The 10,719-nt window shown below is 56.4% G+C and overlaps 1 protein-coding gene across 1 annotated transcript in view; it reads right to left on the minus strand.

Annotated features, from left to right (window-relative positions):
• TSPAN18 (tetraspanin 18) overlaps positions 1 to 8,839 on the minus strand; it is a 185,860-nt gene extending 177,021 nt beyond the window's left edge. Inside the window, exon 1 of the mRNA XM_004708315.2 lies at positions 8,720 to 8,839. The gene's annotated coding sequence lies outside the window, so the exon portion shown is untranslated. The remainder of the gene's footprint in view (positions 1 to 8,719) is intronic.
• Between the last annotated feature and the right edge of the window lie 1,880 nt (positions 8,840 to 10,719).

Raw genomic sequence — 10,719 nt, forward strand, 5'->3', positions numbered from 1 at the left:
GGGGGGGCTTTGGGGGTGTGGTGGGGAAAGTGTGGGGGCTGTGGTCCAAACCCACCAGGCGCATCTCGGGAGAAAGGTGACCAGGGTGTCACTCCTGTAAAGACCTGCCTTCTGGAAAACCTAAAGAAGCAGTTTTACTCTGTCTCTCAGGGTTGTTTGCGGTCAGAACCCACTCCATGGCAGAGGGTGGGTTGGGAGGTCAGGGAAAGCTTCCTGGAAGAGGTGATGCAAGTGCTGGGGCCCAAGGGAGCAGAGGACTGGGGCAGCTAAAGGTGGAGGATACAATGTGTTCGACACAATGGATCTATGTTTGGATTGTGATAAGAGCTGGAAGAGCCACCAGTGAAATAAAATACATTTTAAAAGGGAGGAAAAGGTATTGGAAGGTGGGGGCATGTGGGGGCAGGACAGGTACAGAAGTCTGGTGTGGGTCAGGGCGAGAGAAAAGAAATCAGATGGCAGCTGGGCTTGGCCCGAGCAGACCAAGCTCCTGAGGGAGGGGGTGGAGCTTGGGGGGGGACGCAGCTGGGCATCCATCAGCGGGTTTTAAGCAAGGTGGCTGGTGCGATCCCATTACATAGCAGATGTTTTCCCCAACAGAGGGTGTAAGGCGAACTTCCTGTCAATCAGACTTTGTCTCTCAGGCAGTTGGGAAGCTGCGGGACTCTCAATGTCCCTGTGTCCGTAAATCAAGTGACTGGACGCTTGTCCAGCTGGCATGTCCACAGCCTATCAGGCGGCCTCAGCCAGGAGCCCCTGGGGGTGGGGGGGATGGTGCTGGTGGCGCCAGGCCCCTTTGCAGCGTGTTAGAGATGAGCTCTGTTGGACTGGCTATTGCGTTCCCTCATTCTGTTGTCCTCACAGGCCCCCTGGGCTCTCCCTCCCGAGCTACCCTGAGGCCCTGCTCATCCATGAAGCTTCCGCTTGTACTGCAATCCACGGGGAGACTCTTACGAACGGTGCGCCCCAAATCCTAACCCCTGGGAAGATGACGATGTTTGGAAACCAGGGGTGTTGCTTTCATGAAGTTAATTCGACCACGGGTGGGTAGGGTGGACCCTAGACCTAATCACTTCTGAAGCAGAGCAGACACAGAGCTCCACATGCAGTCCACGGGCACAGACACTCCGAGGATGGCTGGCAGGCACCTGAGAGGAGAAGAGAGCTCCTGGGAGAAATCAGCATCACCAAGACCTTGACTTGAGATATGGGCTGGAGGACTTGAGAATGGGAGAGTCTATTCATGACAGCCAAGCCCCGGTGCCACCTTCTCCGGTAGCAGCACCAGAAAATGAAGACAGAGGCTTTGTCTGACCCCAAGTCCTAGGCTGTGCCCACTGCCTTTCCCTGGGCTCTGATCCCACCCTATGAACCAAGGACATCGTGCTCGGTAAGGCAGAGGGGCGGCGGAAAAGGACGAGCCCAGCCGGTGTCTCAGTCCATGGACGGGCTCCGGTGGAAGGACAGGTGTGAGGATGCGGGTGGCTAGGAGGTGGAGCTAACAGCACAGCACCTGACCAGGACCATGAACCCCCACCCTGAAAAAGAGGAGGCTCCAGTTACGATTGAGAGCTTCGCAAACCCACGAGGGCGGCTCCTCTCCATCCAAAGGGTGGCCATGGGTTGGAATTGCCTCGGCGGCAGTCTGTTCAGTTTTGAGTTGAGTTTTATGAATCTCCATTGGGTCTGTTGCCATGGTAACCTCAGTATCCACTCCCCCCACCCCCACCCCCGGCACACACACAGAGGAAGGGATTACAGGTAAAGTGGAAGGGCCAGGGTGCGTAGCAAGGAAGGAAATGAAATGGAATTCAATGGGCCCAAAGAAGATATGCCAAAGAATCCATTCATCGATCACCCACTGGCACAGCTTGTGTGTATTATTACATCTATGCAACCCCAGAGGCTGAGCTACTGCGGGGCCGGGAGGCCGGGGTTGGGGGTTCCCCTAGAGAGCAAAACAGATAGGTCTCTGCCCTCCCTCTCCAGGGGACTCTAGATGGCGAGTAAAGCAATTTCCCTAACAGCTAAGGCTGAATCCTAGTGCTGTGCCGTGTTCCCTCCTCCCAGCTGCACAGACACCGTTCAGCCCCATAAAACCCCGGGAGAGAGGATGGAGGCTCTGAAGGGCTCGGTGATTTGTCCAAGGACATGTGACTGGTACCTGGCTAGAGAAGGATGCCAACCCAGGGAGTCGTGCTGAGAAAGGGGAGAAGTGGCACACCTTGCCCTTAGCCCGTGCTGCACTTGGCCTGCTTGGCGAATCTGAATGTGCCCCTTCTCTCCACCTCCAGCTCCCACTGGCTCAGTCCCCAGGCCCAGCCTCTCCCTACGTGATAGACTCTGGAGCTGAGACTCGGTTGGGTAAGCCCCTGAGCCCCCTTCCCGCTCAGAGACACCCACGTGAAACCCCTGGGGAGTCTCTGGTGCTTCAGGTGAGCCCAGGAGACATGTCAGACCCAAACAAATCATCTCAGCCAGACGTCCTCAACTGGAGGAAAGAGGCAGGAAGCAGGGGACCCCAGAGAGCCGAGGGAGACAGCCTGCAGATGGTGCCTCTCGATCGGTCATTTCGGATCACCATGTCCAGAGAACACTCCATGTGGGCTTTCTCTCTGGAGCCCAGACTAAACACCCAGCACCTTGTGGGGGAGCGGGGAGAGACCGTAGCACCCGGCAGAGCACATTCCCAGGCTCTGTCTCCTTCCCTGACATGCAACTTTGGGATGAGGCAGATCACTACTCTACAGATAAGAAAACCAAGATGCTGGGAGGTTAACCTTAGCATCCCTTACTGGTTGGGTGAACTCGAGCACCTCCTTACACGTCTGTGCCCAGGTCTCTGGGCTGCAGGGTAGGGACATTGGAACACAAATCTCTTCATACCGAGCAGGAGCCCTGGTGGCATCGTGGGTTATAAGTCGGGCTCCTAACTCACCGCAGGTCAGCAGTTCGAAACCACTAGCCGCGCCGGGGGAGAAAGATGAGGCTTTCTACTCCCATAAAGAAGTATAGCCTTTGAAAACCACAGGCGCAGTTCTACTCTGTCCTTCAGGGTCACTGTGAGTCAAAACCCCGACTCGCTGACAGTGAGAGACTTGGGGAGGTGGGGCGGGGGGTTGTGTGTGTCATGTGCTGGGCTGCGACACCCAAGGTCAGTAGATTTAGAGCCGCAGAAACCCACCAGGGCAGGTCTACCCTGTGCTATAGGGTCCCTGAGTCAGACGACAGGGCATGAGTTTTCACAGGGTCACAGGAGTTGGTCTGAGTTAGCAAGCCACAGGGGCTCAGAGGCACCCCATTCACCCGGTTCAGGAGGGAGGAGCGGAGGGCAGGAGACAGGAGTGAGCGAGCTGCGCTTGATGGACCCCTAAGGGCCTTGTTAGGACGACCCCCATCCCCCACTCCAATGGGTTGGACGCCTGCCCCTTGATCCTGTTTGGTAGAAGGGTTTTACTTGTGTAGGGTGGATCCTAAACCCAATCACGGGTGTGTGGTAAGAAAGACTGGATCCAACACAGAGACAGGCACAGGGACGACAGAGCGGTGTGAGGCTCACCTACAAGCCAGGCAGCGCCAAGCAACAACCGCGGCTGCCAGCAGGACCAGAGTGCACACCGTGGAGACCCTCCCTGGGGCTTTCAGCCTGCAGACCTGTGAGAAAGTCCAGGGGCTCATTTGTGTTACAGCCGTGCCGGGCGGGAAAGACGGTGCAGACTCAGGGGTTGGCCTGGGCACGGGACGCTACTTTGGGGAAGCCGGTGATCAGCGTGTCTCCCCAATATCTCAGCGGCCACTGCCCTGGTGGCACAGTGGTCACGCATCTTGGGGTAACCAAGATCAGAGGTTGGATACCATCAACCACTCCACCGGAGAAAGACAGGCTTTCTACTCCCGTGAAGAGTGATGATCTCAGAAACCCACTGGGGCAGTTCTGCCCTGTCCTATAGGGTCGCTGTGAGTCGGAATCCGCCCATGGCAGTGAGTTAGAGTTACGTTTTGTTTTGAACTGCCCTGGAGGACCACGCTCTTCAGAGCCACCAGGAGCACATGTCTACCAGGCCCAGGTGAGGGAGGGGCTGCCTCAGACTCCTGCCCCAAGGGGCAATGCCAGTGTCCACGGAAGCCCACCCACCGATTCCATGGGGCTCAGGGGAGGGCGGTGATGGGCACTGGATGTGGGCTGCAGAGAGGCCGCCTTCTCCCCTAGGCTAACCAGCCGTTGCTGCAGGAGGGAGCCCTGAATGTCAGGCGCCAGGTGGTGGCTGCTCCCTGCTGGGCTGGGAGGCTGGGCACACTTGGCCAGCAAGCAAGCACTGCAATCTGTCCCAGCCGGAGAGGCAGCACTGGGTGAGTGCCAGATGGTGGGGCACCTCACCAGCAGCCCCCAGCTCCAAGCGGTAATCAGCCAGGGAAAGACAAGCACGAGACCAAGGGCCAAGGCTTCTCAGGGAAGCCACAGTGGTGTAACAGGAGGCCCAGTCTGAGGCTACCGGACTGAAGCCACTCCATCCAGGAGAACAGGTGGGCGTTGCTCTGCACCTCCATTGCCCCCCTGCCCCCCCCCCCACTGGGCTGGCTCTCCCAGCTGTGACTCACATGAGTGAAATTAGAACAGGGACACACCGTTCTTGTGTGGCTTTACGTTCGTGCAAGGGGCCTTGGTGATACCGTGGGCTCAGTGTTGAGCTGCTACCTCAACCTCAAGGGTGGTGGTTCAAACCCACCAGGTGCGCTGAGGGAGAAAGACGAGATGGTTCAAGATTTAATCTCAAAAAAATCCCCTATCAGGTCGCTGTTGGAATGGGCTCGACGGTGGTGGGCGTGTGGTTGGGTCCGGTTGGGTTTGGGAGCTGTGATTTAAGAGTGGCGTGTTCAGCAGACGAAGGTGATGGTGATGAGGGGTTTGTTCAGAGTTCTATCCTTTCTGAAAGCACAATCCGAACTCACTGCCATCGAGTCGATGCTGACCCGTAAGCGGTCCAACAGGGCAGGGTAGAACTGCCTCTGTGCAGGGCCAAGACTGGAACCCTGTACAGGAATAGAAAGCCCGATCTTTCTCCTACAGAGTGGCTGCTAGTTTCAAACTGCTAACCTTGCTGTTAGCAGCCCAGCGTGTGACCACAACACCAGCAGGAGGACTGATTTACCCAGCATGAAAGAGGGAGTGAGAGTGAGTTGTCCATGAGCGGGATGTCCAGCTGCCTGTAGCCCAGGGCATGTCTGTGTTCTCCCCATTCCACAGAGGAGAAAGCAGATGCTCCGTTTCCCAGGGGATTCTCCTCTTTCCTCCCCTGCTTACTCATCAGCCCCATCCTCTCCGGAGACACCATAGCAGGTATCTGGGAAACTCACAGCTAGGGGTTTCAAAGCTCAGCCTGGCCATGTTATGCCCCCAGATCTGAAAGGCCCCCTCTCCCTACCTGCCCAGTTCCACAAGGATGCCAGCATGGGGTGCACAGGGAACCACATGGAACCCCAGCTGTCATTTGGAAAGACATCCGAAAGCATGAATCCTGAACAGGTCCCAAAGCAGGGTGTGTGTGTGTGTAGGGTGGGGGTGGGGGGCTGCGTGCCTACGGCATTCACTACCAATAGCCAAGGAGCCCTCAGGGGGTAACCTAACCACAGGGTCAGCAGCTCAAAACCTCCAGCGGCTCTTTGAAAGAAAAATGAGGCTTTTGACTCTGGCAAAGAGTTACAGTCTCAGAGAAGTTCAGGGGGCAGTCCTAACCCACCTGTCCTGCAGGGTCACTAAGAGTTGGACTGGACAAGATGGCAGTGAGACCAACATCTAAAACAATGGTTTCTCCCACTTCCTGCCCACTGTAGGCTCTGGGAAAATCTCCCTTCCTACACACACACACACACACACACACACACACAGAGAAACCCCACTCAGTACGGACTAGGACTCCACCCCACAAGAGAAAGAACAGAGCAAAAGGAAGGAGAGGGGTGGGTTCCAGAAGCTGCTAGAAAATGTTCTCAGAAAGCCAACCAGTGCATTACAGCATCCTCCAGAACAAAGCCAGCCCACGACAGTCAGGAGCCCCTCCAGCCCCCGGAGGCTGACCTGAGGCCCACATGAACCCATTTCATATACACAATCCCTAACCTGGAAGAGAGCCCCTGGGTGGTACCGACTCAGCTACTAACAGAAGGTTGGAGGATCAAACCCACCGAGAAAGCCTGGCTGCGTGTTCTGGAAGACCACAGCCACAAAGACCGATGGAGCGAGCGCCGGGGTGCCAGAGCTTGGTGGCAGCAGGCTGTCTCATCCACCAAGAGTGACAGCCATCAGGGGTTCCCGGGGGAAGGGGCTCCCTGGTCTTACAGGCTGAGGACATGCGGGGGGCAGCCTCTCAGGGACACCCCAGAGCACTTTACAGGGGGAGAGAGAATATTCAGGGAGCACTCCACCACCCAAAGCCACACTCACTGCCAGCGAGTCCATTCCGACTCACAGCAACCGCCCCAGTAGGTTTCCGAGACTGTAACCCTCCACAAGAACCAAAAGTCTCATCTTTCTCCCGTGGAGCAGCTAGGTGGTCCGACCTGCTGGCCACGAGGTTAGCAGCCTGAGGGGTAACAGCCCCGTGACCAGGCTCCAGCAGTGAGGGCCAGTGCTCTTCAAACACCCAGTGGTTTCCTTATAGTCTGTGGTCTCTTGATGCTCGTTTGAGGCCCTCTGACTAGTCCTGACCAAGGGACTAGAGCTGAACTGGCATGTGTCACCTCCAGGCTAGCACGGATACTTGTCCATCTCTCTTCCCCGCTGCAGCAACTCTGGAGGCCACCTAGGCCAGCAGGTGCAGCCACACACAGAGGGGGACGTCACTGAGCGACCAAGGGGAACTAAGGTCCAAGCGATCCAGACAACGTGAGCCAGAAGTAGACCCGGCTGCTGAGCCCCTGAAACTCTGGGCTCCTTTTCTGTGGCATATCGTACTTATCCCCCACACTCCCTGCCATCTAGTCTCTTCCGACTCAGGGACGCGGTGAGGGACCCTAATAGGGCAGGGCAGAATTGCCCCTCTGTGTTTCTGAGATTGTAACTCTTTACTGGAGTAGAAAGCCCTGTCTTTCTTACCCCAGAGTGGCGGGAGGTTTCAAACTGCTGTGGTTTAGCAGTCCAACGCAAAGCCGCTGCACCACCAGACGCCTGGACTTTAACCCATCCGATGTTGCTATCACCATGATCCTGACTGATAAGGAAAGCAAGACCACCCAGCCACTCAGTGGCGGGAACACGTTTCAAATTTAGACCTGCGTGTCCCATGTGCATCTTCTTTCTGTGACTCTTTGTGGGTGAGTACGATCCATCCCTTCTGACAAGCAGCCAAGCCCCAACCAATACGATGGCAATGGGACAAACCAAGCATTCCTCTTCACTGTCCCCAGGACAGCTGGGCGAGTGATGCAGGATGACAAGTCTGGAAATGGCCAGAAGCCGGGAGAAGGGACATCTCCAAAGAGCCTTTCCCAGGGGACTCGGGGGTTACAGGCAGCGACTCAGAGTGCGGGGCTGGGAGTCAGATCCACCTAGGCCCAAACCCCAGCCTATTCTTTCTGTGTGCCTGAGCCTGACTTTCGAATGTGTCCAATGGGGGTCAGATCTGAGCCAACTTTTAATCTGCAGAGCAGAGAGAGGTGAGGATGAAGGCCATGCATGGTTAAGTACTTCCTGGGACAGGGAGTGGGTGGTGGGGAGGGTTGGCTGCTGCACCATGGTGCTTAGGCCTGGGATCACTGCTCTGAGCAACAGCCTTGCCGGAGGACGGGGAGGCAGAGGCTCGGCCTGCCTGTGGGTCCCTCCCAAGCTGTCCACAGAGGAGGAGGCTGCCGTCCCAGCCCAGGCCCAAAGCCTCAGACCAGTGACCTGGCCCAGACCCCATCCCTGCCGCAGAGCAGCGAGGAGGAATGTGGATGAGGGCAGCACACCAGCCAACCACAGTGTCTCAGAACTGAGGGAGTGACCCGTTCTCTTCCAGGCGAAAGTGTCTTTTATTTGTGTGGATCTGGGGGTTGTTTATCAGCTTAAACTCATTATCTGCACATATGGTCTTCGTACGCCAGTTCAGGGTGGGGGAACAAAGGGTGGAAGGAAAAGGACGGGCAGAGAGGAGCTGATGAAATATCATCCCTCAAGTGCCAGAAACCAGGATCTTTGTAGTGACGTCACACTGGGCCTCCAGCCACAGGGATAGGGCTGCCATGAGAATCACAAGACTGCGACTCGGACGAGGTCCTCCAGGAGGCAGCGGCAGGAAGCAGCAGAGAGAGAGAGAGAGAGAGAGAGAGAGAGAGAGAGAGAGAGAAGAGAGCAACTTGCTGTGGTCACCCTTCTTCTGTCACGACCGGGACCACAGGCCAGTTAAGCCGCGGGGGCGTCAGAGTGGACCCCCACCCCCCAACCCACACTAAGAATAAGACCACAAGGAGGCTAGCAGACTTGGCTGGGCACTTATTAGGAGGCAGGCACTGTGCAAAATACGGGGGGTGGGGTGGGGGTGGAGTGGGGTCCAGGCTCCAAAAGGTTCCGAGGTAAAAGGGAATGAAAAGTTTATGGAATTAATTGTTCCACAGTTTTGGAGCCCCTCACCCACCCACCCACCCCATCGTATTTTATTTTAACCGCACGGCAGAACAGTTCAATGACCGGCCATCCTCGGACAAGGGACAGCCAGCTCACACATTAGAAAGTCCACAAACTCACCGCCCAACTGCGCCTCTGCAGAAAGAAGCAAACCGAGCCTTGGAGAAGGCCAGCAACTCACTCAGGCCAATAGTCCATCTGCCTCTGAGCTGGGAGCAGGACTCCCGTCTCTGAACTCCTGGGTCAGCAACCTTCCCACTCCATCCTGTTGCCTTTCAGCTCTCTCTCTCTCACAGTCTCTCTCTCTCTCTCTCTCTCTCTCTCTCTCTCTCTCTCTCTCATGATGAGTGGACGTATCTTTGTCCATCTCCAGCTCGTTCAATTCACTAATGGAGCCAACAGCCTCGGATGCAGACAGGGGGCAGAGTTGGACTTAAAATCACACGTGACTGGAAGAAAGGTCTGCTTTGGAGGCTCTATGTACCGTACCCCCCCCCCCCACTCCCTCTCTTTCTGGAAAGTGCTTCCTTACTCTCACCCTCCCTGCGCACACTGACTTGGGTCCAGGGTGCCAGCCCGTGCGGCAGGAGGCGCCCAAGCTGGCAGGCTTGCACCATGGTGGCATCGGGTTGAAGAAGTGCCCGCTCAACCGGCGTCATCTGCTCCGGGGGTATCAGAGTGCTGGCTTCCAAGCCACCCCCCCTTCCGTGCTGTGTCCCAACGGAGTACGAACAAATGTTCCTGATTTTCCTTCTCAATGGCTGGTGAACAAGGCAAGAGGAGCAGCCACTTGCAGCGCAGCCACCAGCCTGGGCTCCTCTTGGGGGAGAACGGGCGTGGGGGCCCATGAAGCTGAAGTGTGAGAACTGGCTGACAAGTATCAGGTTCTCACAAGCATGGCCACCCCTATTACCACCCCCCCACCAACACATACACACACACACACACACACACACACACACACCACCAAGTGCCACATATTTTGTTTGCACTAGAAGACCCTGCAGTAGGCCTGAGGCCTGAGGCCTGAGTTTTAGAATCCACCTTACTAACTCAGCGCCCTAGTGGCATAGTGGGTTACGCATTGGGCTACTAGCTGCAAGGTCAGCAGTTTGGAACCACCAGCCGCTGTGCTGCAGAAACATGAGGCTGTTTACTCCTCCAAAGAGTTCCAGTCCTGGAAACCCACAGGGGTAGTTCTACTCTGTCCTATAGGGTCGCCCTGAATAGAAATCAGCTTCATGGCAGTGAGTTTAGTTGAGGCTTTTCTTCCTCCTATTAACTCCCAGGGGGGCTTTGCTGTGTACAGGCTGCATGGAGCAGGGTGGGGCCAGGGGGCTCTCCTGGGTCGGAGTAGCACTGTGCACCGGAAGTATTCCAAGGCTGGATTTGGGACAGAAGCTCCCCAGGCCTTTTTACCGTGGTGCCTCCAAGAGGACTTGAACCTCCAGCCTTTTTTTTAGCAGCTAAGGGCAGCGACTGTTTGAACCAGGAATCCCTCCCTAAAAAGCTAAAACCCACTGCCATCAAGTCAATTCCAACCCATAATGACCGGAGACTATAAATCCATATGGCAGCAGACAGCCTCCCCTTTCTCCCTGGGAGTTTAGTTAGCAGCCTGACACCTCACCCACAGCACCTCCAGTGTGCTCCAGGACTTCTCAGAACCGCCCAGCCTCCCGTTGTGCAGGTTCAAGAAGGGAAGTGACTGAGCCAAGGCCACTCTGGTGATCCAGAAGGGTGAATTTTCAAATCTGCTGCTTCTCCCCCTCGCTCCTGCCCCCCACCAAATGCTTCCAAACATCCCTGGCTCAAACTCCTCATAGCTGTCTCTGCCCAGCACCCCACTTCCCATCTGACACCCCTCCCTCCACCCGCCCCGATCATTAAAACCTCATTCTATCTGCAGGGAACGACTTTCAAGCTGACATGAAACTTGTTCAAGGGAGATGGCCTGTCTGGGAGTCCAGGGCAGGCAGCGTCCTGTCCTAACCCGGACTCCAGATGAAGGGCTGCTGCATCTGCACCCCAGGGCGGGGTGGAGGGTGGGGGGCAGTGGACCCTGGAGCTTCTGTGCACGTGACTGCGCGAACCATGTCTGCCTCTGGTGGGGATCACTT

This window comes from Echinops telfairi, unplaced genomic scaffold, assembly GCF_000313985.2.
Source record: "Echinops telfairi isolate 266 unplaced genomic scaffold, ASM31398v2 ScPeMD7_60;HRSCAF=208, whole genome shotgun sequence".
Classification (NCBI taxonomy): domain Eukaryota; kingdom Metazoa; phylum Chordata; class Mammalia; order Afrosoricida; family Tenrecidae; genus Echinops; species Echinops telfairi.